General features: G+C 56.8%; 1 protein-coding gene across 2 annotated transcripts in view; it reads left to right on the forward strand.

The window, feature by feature from the left end:
• The first annotated feature begins 516 nt into the window (after positions 1–516).
• Positions 517–9011, forward strand: part of Tsku (tsukushi, small leucine rich proteoglycan) — an 11767-nt gene continuing 3272 nt past the window's right edge. The window contains exon 1 of one of the 2 annotated variants that reach the window (XM_005357535.2): positions 517–590. The gene's annotated coding sequence lies outside the window, so the exon portion shown is untranslated. Of the gene's footprint in view, positions 591–1370; positions 1532–9011 lie in introns of those variants that run through there. The other variant, XM_026784233.1, reaches the window with a different exon arrangement.

The following is a 9011-nucleotide window of genomic DNA, read 5'->3' on the forward strand; positions in this document are numbered from 1 at the left end:
ACACACACACACACACACACACACATATTAATGGCTCTAGACCCTTTTTTAAACTTTTTTTTAGTGGGAGGGCGGACACTTTGAGAGAAAATCCTCATCCACCCATTCTTATCAAATAACTCAGCGTGCACAAGCGCGCGCGCACCCATGGACACACACACACACACACACACAAACACACTCCGGCGACCTCCAGATGTTCCCAAGCCAGCGGCCATCTGCTGAGATTAGTGGGCCGGCCAAAGGGGGAAGGCAGAGGGGGCAGGGATCTTGGTTGCAGGAAGCTCGGAGAATCATAGTGGAGTCGGAGGGAACCGCGCACTTTTGAGACGCTCCCTAGGGTGGAACCCGTGCTCGGCCGGCGGGCGGGGGCTGGGCTGCGAGAGCGCCCTGCTAGACTTGCACTTTGACGACGCTCCCTGAGCCTCTTGGCGGCGAGCCTGGGCAGCTACTGGGTGCCCAGCGAGGGGAGCCCGGCGGCGGGCGGGGACTCGGGGCGGGACGTACGGCGCGGAGAAAAGCGCCGGCCCACCGGCCAGCGCCGGGCCGCCTAGGTGAGCGTGCCGAGGCGACAGCTGTGGACCTTCCAGGTGGGTGCTGTCCCGAGGCGCAGCGAGGTCGGCGTGCCTGGGGATGTCTGGAGCCTCGGACTCCAACCTCGCCGCCCCATCCCGTGGACGGGCCGGCGCGAGGGGCGGGTCCGGGTCCCGCCGAGGCCCCTCAACTTTTCCGGGACACCGGGCCACAGCGGCGCAGGGTCGGGGGAGGGGGAGCAGCAGGGGAGAGGGCTTTCAGGAGACAAAGACTCCGCCTGGGGGCCGTGGGCGTGGGCCGGCGCCTCCAGGGTCTTTGTAGGAACACGTGCATCTCACTGGAGTGGGTCTTCGGTGGATTTGGGTTCAGAAGCCAGCATCTGCCGGTGCCTTTGTGTGTGCGTGGCTTGGCAGGGCTGTCTCGCGCCAGTATCCCCGCTCCGCAGCCTGGCGCTTGGTTGTGGGGACCGGTGGGCGCTCCGCGTGTGTCCGCATACGTGGTCTGTGCCTGTCGACGTGTCTGGGTTGGGTGTCCGTGGGGCATGTGTGCGCTCTCAGAGCCTGAGCCGCCCCGACTCTCCGCTTCCCCTGCTGTCCACCGTTTTCCCCCTACTTGGCTTCAAACTTTTCTCTGGGTTCCTCCGGCAACGCCTGCTGGCTGCCCTCCTCTCTCTCACCTCCGGAGGTCCTTTGAGCAGCCAGGGAGTGGGATAGGATTGGTGGGTCGGGGGTGATCGGCAGTCCCGGGCCAGGATTGGGCGGAGCATGCTGGACACCCTCACAGGACCCTAGTGGGAGGAGCTGGTCTGGGCTCCGGCCTGAGGCTGGAGACCCGGGAGTAGCGCGCTGTTGGCCGATGTCTGCCCTGCGCCTCTGAGACAGAGTGAGTGTGGATGGAGGAATCTGGCAGTTTGGTGGAGAGACTTGCTTGGTTTCGAGTACCGCTGTGCGTTTATCCGGACTCCAGGGTTGAGAGGACCAAGCTTCCGATCCCATAGGTGAGAAAGGCCAAAAGCTTGCTTGCATTCGGCCTGCTGGCGACCCCTAACCCCTGATGGGCTCTGGGGAGAGGGGGACCTTGCACACTTTCCACGGGGTAGGGCAAGCCCCGTTGAGATCCGGTCACTGTTAAGATGGGGGTAAGAACTCCTCGCCGCCTCTGGAGCAGAGCGCGCAGTGGTGGTAACCAGCGTCGGGAGCTTAGCTGAGAGCAGCGCCCGCCCACACTTGGCCAGGCCAGAGGCGACTGACTCATACTTAGATCTTTCCTTGCTCCATGCTATCCTTTAGGATAAGTCTAGACTTACAAAGCCCTCAGAGTGGGAGGGGTGCCGTCCTGCCTGGGCTTTTGATCCTGGGTGGCAAAGATAAGCCAAACACTTCTTTTCCAACCCTCCACCCCAATCTTTAACCAAGAACTTTGTCCAGCACTAAGGCGGCGGGGGGGGGGGGGGGGGGGGGGGGGGGGGGGGAGTTGGGGAGGAGAGCGTGGAGGGACACGAGCTGGCCACAAACTTGGGAAAGAGGCAAGGATGGCCACTTTCCTTTTCGTTTCTAGTTCTTCCTCTTGAAAGAGGGAGTACTGAGTGCCTTGTGATCTCTCCCTTGTGATCCCAGAGCCTGGAAACTATTGTGTTCCCAGGCATTAATTTGTTCCTAGGAAGAGCTGGAATGCGCTGTCTTGGGGAACTTGGGTCCACAGGACTCCCACCCACCCTGTTGCACTGACCCGTGTAAAGGCCAAAGCTGATGTTGCTTATCTTTACATGACAGACTGGTCAAGAGACAGAGTCCAGACCAGTCCTCTTAGTCATTACTTCTGGCCCAAAGCAGAAGCGATGTATCTGTTGGAATTCAACCATCCTTTCTCAGGGCACCCAGCCTAGGAATTGGGGATACTTCCTGAAGAGATCTGGGCCCACCCTGGAAGTTCCAGGTTCCAAAGGAGGGGCCACGGGAGGGACCTGGCAGGGCGCATGATTCCACTTAGGGTTTTCAAGTTTTCCAATACACAGCCGAGCCAGGAAGAGCCTCCCACAGTACATGCAGGGCTGTGCATGTTCTGGAAGTGATACACACAGGTAGTTGCCTTTGTTTGTGGGGGGCGGGGGCAGGGAGGCAAGGTTTGGGTGTTAAGGCATGGGAGTTACTCAGAGGCTGGGAGGGGAGGCAGTGGCTGAATCATAGAGCATCAGTTTGGGCTGAAGTGAACCTGTCTGCAGAGAACTCATGGAGGAAGGGGTGGCCTTGGTCAATATAAAGCCTGGCCCTTGCTTTCGGATGGTGCCGGAGTCTGCATGTCTTCCAGTCAGAAAGTCTGGGAGCTGTGTCCTTGCTCCATGGCTTCCTCCCTCTGTCTCCTGTCAGATTCTTAGTCTCCTTCAAATGGAGTTATGGATTGATAGGTTGTAGATGTTAAATAGCATAGCAGATTATACACACACTAATAAATTGAGATGTGGTTTTGGGGTGTCTGATTGCGTTGTGTGAACACAAGTGGAGGCAGAAATAGCTTGGGTCTCAATCTTACACCTGGTTTTACCACTAAGCCGAATTCTGAGTTCCAGGACGCCCTGAAGCAGAAGGAGTCCTCTCTGCCCAGGGCGTTTTATTCCTCTAGTTCCCCTCCCTCTACCCCCGCCCCCCCTGCTAGTATCCACACTGGAGCTGGACACCAGACATGTTCCTCGACAGTCACAGCCCAGTGAGCCTTTGTGGGAAGGGGATGAGGACTGGGTTAGGCTGGGAAGGCCTCACAGAACAGGTAGCTTCTGAGTCTAACAATTGAGAGTTTGTGGAAGACCAAAAAAGGAGGGGTGTGGGGCTTTGCCATCTTTGTCAAAAGAAATAGCCTATGCAAAGGCAGAGGTCCCCGGGGAGTGACAGGCTTCTAGCCTGAGAGGCTGTCTTTGTGGAATGGGTTTTAGATGGGGGCACCGCGGTGGGGTCTTGATCTTCAATCGGAAGCTGTCTGTACTCTGGTGTCCAGCATGGCAGTGCAGTGGTTCGGAGCTATAGCAGTGTTCAGAGGTGGAGGCCAGAGGGCAGGTGGCTACAGAGGTGTCCTGAGTTTGACCTACAGGTAGGGTGGGGTGGCCACCCACCTTGAGGAAGAGGAGAGACACAGCACCCTGCTTGCCCAGGAGTGACTGCTCTTTTGATGTCAGATTCCCTTTCGGTCATAGGTGGCACCATTGCTGCAGCCTCCTCTGGCCTTCATGACTTCCAGATCCCAGAGGAACTTGGTCGTGGGACCCTGAGAGATTCCAAAGCCTTTAAGGATGGCTTTTGAGCTCTCCATCCTGTGTGTCTTTAGCATCTCCTCCCTGACCCTGCAGTCACCCACAGAGGCAGGACTGAACACGCACTGAGACCCGTTGGTGCTGGCGGGCTAAGTTCTTGCTTCCCTAAGTAGTCGGAACAGGCCAGGTTGGGAGCAGCATGGGGCTCCTCTCTATGATGCAAGACCAGACTCGGTCCTCACAATCTTTGGAAGCCTGCGAGGTTGCTACCCAGTCTGCAAAACCTTTCTTCTGCCTCTCCCCTGTTCTCACGTGCTGTTTCAGATTGGTGGGATCCTGGCAGTTTTCCCAAAGATCAGCTGGAAGGAGAAGGTAGCGTCTGAGCCTCGGGTGGGAGGGTGCTGAAGTTCCAGGCCCCACCTGTAACTTCGATGTCGTGAGGGAGGCCAGGTGCTCTGTTCAGAATACGTGGATCCAGCCTTTCTCTCCTCACTGACCGTGAGTTGCGATGTCGTGAGGGAGGCCAGGTGCTCTGTTCAGAATACGTGGGACCAGCCTTTCTCTCCTCACTGACCGTGAGACCATGGACAAATCATTGAACCTCTCTAGAATCTTTAAACAGCCATAAGACAGGTGCAATGCCATCTAACTTCCTGGTTTTCGCAGGGTGACCGAAGCTAACAGTTGAGGATTCCTGGGACAGGCTGAGGTGTCCTTTGGTAACAGTGTCTCCGTCTGTGTGCCTGATATATCTTATAGACATTTTTGTTTGATTGATTAGTTTTTTGTTTTGAAACAGGGTCTTACTATAGAGCCCAGCTGCTGCGGAATTCGCTGTGTGAACCAGGCTGGCCTCGAACTCTCGAACTCAGAGAGCTCCTCCTTGCCGCTGTCTTTTGAGTGCCGGGGTTAAAGGCACCACCACACCCAGTCAGTACTTGGTGTATCTTAATATAGTACCTGATCCAGGGGGAAAAAATAAAAAAATCCTACCCCCCCTCCCTGCCCACAGAGGACTGGAAGGTAAACATGTCATTATAGTCCAGCCTTCCCAGCTCTGAGCGCCTGTCCACACTGCCCGTTTCTAAGTGGAGGCCAAGCTCACAGATCTAGGTCTGGTCCCTCTGTTACCTGGCTGAGTAGCGTGCTGCTGTTTGCCTGTGCAGCGGGGATAATAATCACCACGGTTAAGGGCTGTCGGGGAGCTGATGTGCTTGCCATATCGATTCTGTAGAGAAAGCCTGCCCTGGAGGCTCTGAGTATGTCCCCCAAATTCTAATTTCCAGAGCTACGTGGTTGGAGGGCAGGACGCTTCTGAAATTTCTCCCTGTGGATGTCATGGCTGTCAGGATGCTCATAACTGAGGGGAGTGAGGGGCAAAGGCCGCATCGGGTTGAGGAGCGGCCGGCTGATAGAAAGCCCGGTCCTAGGCGGGTGTTGGGCACCGGGCCCACCCACAGCGATCCCCCAGCCCATCTGGCTCCTGCACCAGAGGTTCCATGTAGACGTTAGCAAAAGCTAGAAAGTTTTGTAAGTCAGAAGTGCTATGGCACCCTGTACCAGGGCCTGGCAGGCAGACCCAGGGAAAGCCTGGACTTCAGCCTCTAATCCCAGAGAGGTGTCTACAGAAGAGGAGGGTGGCTGGGGCCTCACCAGCAGACCTGTGTCTGAGAGGTCAGTGTGAACTGTGGACCTGCGGGATGCTTGGTTCTGTGTACAGGAACCTGGTGGAACATGAAGGATAAGTCACCACCTCCAGAAAGTTTAGAAAATCATGGCCGTTGGTGGCCGCCAGGGTCTAAGCATTTACGGAGCAGGATACACCGTCACTGTCTTTTCCCCAGCCATCACTTCTTGTCCCTGTGGAGGACTCTGAGGCTCCAGTGGCCAGGGCTGGATTCCCAGCTGGCCCTTGGTCTAGTAGCTGACCCACGTGGCTTCTTGCTGGGTTTCTGTTGCTGCCTCCTGGTGCCCAGGTCTGACTTCGACCCCAGGTGGGGAAGGAAGCCTAGGTTAAGGAGGAGAGCGGCTCACACTTGATGGTTGAAATTTGAATTTTCTCAGTTGCCTCTCAAGGAGGCCTATTGGTAGCCTGAGGTGCGAGAGGCCAGGAAGGAGGGGTGGTGGGAGACTGTGCGAACAGAGACGGCTTTGTTCCACCGGCCGGGCAGGGATGGGCGGGGAGATGGGGCGGTGTGAGGTGGTGGGTTCCAGTTCCTGGGCCTTGTCCTCCTAATGTCTTTCCTTTGCATCCCCCTGGGCCTCGGGCATCCATCATCTCCAAGGGCGCTGCAGCTCAAGGGCCTGGAATTCCCTGCGTCTGTGGACAGCATGAACAACCGTGGGTGTGTTGGGGAAGTTGCCACCCAGATGACAGAGAGGGCTCATTCCTTTTGAGGATTCAGGCAGGGATGGGAGAAGGGCATCTCCAGCTTCCAGAGGCCTTCTGTCTGGGAGAAGATGATCTCAGTCGTCTTGCAAACAGTCATGACAAGATTCGGGATGTGATGTGGAGAGAGCCCCCTGGAGCCGCCAGACCCATCCCACTCACGCCATTCATGTTTGACCTTCAGTCACTGTGGACTTGACATGGTGGGCCCCTAATAGCTCATGGTTGGGCCTCACAGGGCCCGCCGTCTCCCAGGCTGGAGCTGTGTGAAGTATCTTGCCTTGTTCTGTTGATCTTTGACTGTCTTTTATGTGCAGAGCGAGGTTTGTAGAAAAGATCTCTGGACCAGAGGTCTCTCTGGCCCCCAGGCATCCTTGGTGGCCGCCTGTCTGCATCACCTGCCTGAATGTCTGCATTGCGTTCTCTCCCAGAGTAGAGATCCCGGACTGGAGGCTGGGCCGCAGGCACGCTGGGACAGAGATGAGGGGCTCAAACTGCTGGAAATAAAACTGTGAACGTCTCAGAAACCTCAGCCTCCCGGGTTCGAGATGTTCATGGCGTTTGCTATGAATAGGGGCCCCAAGATTCTCATCCACTCACACCCTGACAAGGCTTAGCCCCATGGTCTGTGCTAGGATCAGTACTCAGCCCCTCATTTGTGAAGGTGGGAAACAGAGTTTCCTAAAGAGGAAAGGACTGGTGACCGCCACAGTCCAGGCGGGACGGTGACTGGACTTGGCCCGACACAGTTGACCCATTGCTATTTTACCAGCCAGTCCTGGATGGAGTGTGGCGAAGCGTGATGTGTGTGTGGGGGGTGGGGGGTGGGAGGGGAATGGGTGGGCGGTGCTCTCGGTCCGCCATCCAGCCTGGAGAGACACAGCGGCCCCCTCTGTATATCCGTCGGTGCCTTGGCTGTACTGAGAATGTCTCCTGTAGGAAGACACAGAGTGCTTATGGCAGCTCTTAGAAGAATTGTCATCCACCCCTGCCCCCATAGGGTCTCCAAATCACACAGGTTGGCAAGTAAGTGACTCTTCGGGTCCTTTAACCAGGGATGGGTCAGTTGGTCTCACTGGGCAGACTATGTGAGAGTGGCTGGCTGTTACCTCCTGTTTCCCACTAGAGTTCCCCAGGGTCTAAGTACGACAGTGGCGGCCCTGGGAGATGTCCATGGCGCAGCAGAGCAAGGCCCTGGCCTAGTGTGTGTATCAGCTGAGTGGCCCAGGTGGGATTCCGCTTGTGCTCCTGTCCCCATTATCAGCACGAGGACCTCTGCATCAGGGAGGGATGGTGTGCGGGGCTTTGTGGACCTGTGTGTGGCTGGCAGGATAGACCTTGCCATCCCGTGTGGAGCACAGGGCTGGGGCCTGGAGGAGAGAAACATCTGTGCCCTGTTTGCCCGGCCGGTTATATAAGCTAGAGTTTGGGAGAAGCAGCTTGGCATTCTGTGGACACATTGTCTAACCACCTCTGGGAACCAAAGGGTAATCTCTGGACCCTTTGTGCTGTTTGTTTAAACCCCCAGGGAGGGTGGGTAAGAACAGATCTGCTTAGCTGGGGGGGGGCGGGGTAGGGGTGGTGGTAATGAACACTTGAAGAGCTCCCTGGGGAACAAAAGGGGCCTGGAGCAACTTAATATTTTCCTCTTGGTGCAAACATTGGAACGCTCTGTCCTGCCTTGGCTGGGACCAGGCCCAGGATGCACCTGGGCAGGGTTTAATCCTCGAATTGGTCTCTATGAAAGGAAGGGGTGGATGAGAAGGGCCCCAGGGTGGAGCAGGGGAGAAGAGCCCAGCTGCACTTCTCTCTGGCCCAGGACAGAGCCAGGGTGCAGATCAAGTGTCTGCCCCTTTAAAGTTTCATGCAAGGCAGGCAGTGTTACCCAGCTGCTCCCCTGCCCCCAGTCTAGAAGGTGGGCAGGTCCTCACCCCTCCCGCCTCACCCTATCTTCTTCCCTGGAGGCCCATGAAGGGGAGACAGGCAGGAGGGCAGGCCACCCAGTGAAGATCCTTCTATCTCCTGAGTGACTGCCTAGCGGAGGAGGGGGGGGCACTTAGAGGTCCTCACTGCATAACCCTCTTGTGTGTGCCCATGCCAAAACCTCACAGCGGCGAACGCAGACCTTGAGTGTGCCTGACCTCTGCAACCCTTAGATGTGATAGCATACACATAGTGTCAGGCATATGTAATGGCTTCTATTGTAATCTCACAGAAGGAACTGAGGTCGAGGGGTGGGTCTGTGGGTTGCGTTGCAGCATCTGTGAGGGAAGTCCCTCCTGGACTCTGCCCTGCTTCCCACCAGGCCTGCTGGAGGCAAGAGACTGAGGCAGAAGAACTGAGCAGGCCTAGGTGTAATTCAAGACTGTTTTGTGCTAGTTTGTTGACAAGGTCCTTGTTCTTCCTGAGCCCCATTTCTTCTGCACAGTGGGGTAACAAGCCAGTTGCCTTTCGCTGTTAAAGGGGAAGGGGACAGAGAGGTCAGCCAGCTGTTAGCCGGGAGTAGGGCACAGGCAGGAAAACAGGGGCTTAGGGTGATGGGTGTCCCGCGAGCCTCTCTGGGAGTTTAGACACCGGGTCTCCAAGAGGGGAAGATCTAAGGTGGGAGGTATAAGGGCAGTCACTGCAGGAGGAGTGGGCTCATTCCCTGCCATTGACAGAAAAGGATCCTGGCTCTTGTGTCTGCTCCACCTGGCACCACCATGCTTAGCTGCATCCAGGCCTGCTGCACCTTGCTCAGCTGCATCCATGTCTGCTCCACCTGGCACCACCTTGCTTAGCTGCATCCATGCCGGCTCCACCTTGCTTAGCTGCATCCAGGCCTGCTCCACCTGGCACCACCTTGCT

This window comes from Microtus ochrogaster, chromosome 22 (assembly GCF_000317375.1).
Source record: "Microtus ochrogaster isolate Prairie Vole_2 chromosome 22, MicOch1.0, whole genome shotgun sequence".
In the NCBI taxonomy this organism is placed as follows: domain Eukaryota; kingdom Metazoa; phylum Chordata; class Mammalia; order Rodentia; family Cricetidae; genus Microtus; species Microtus ochrogaster.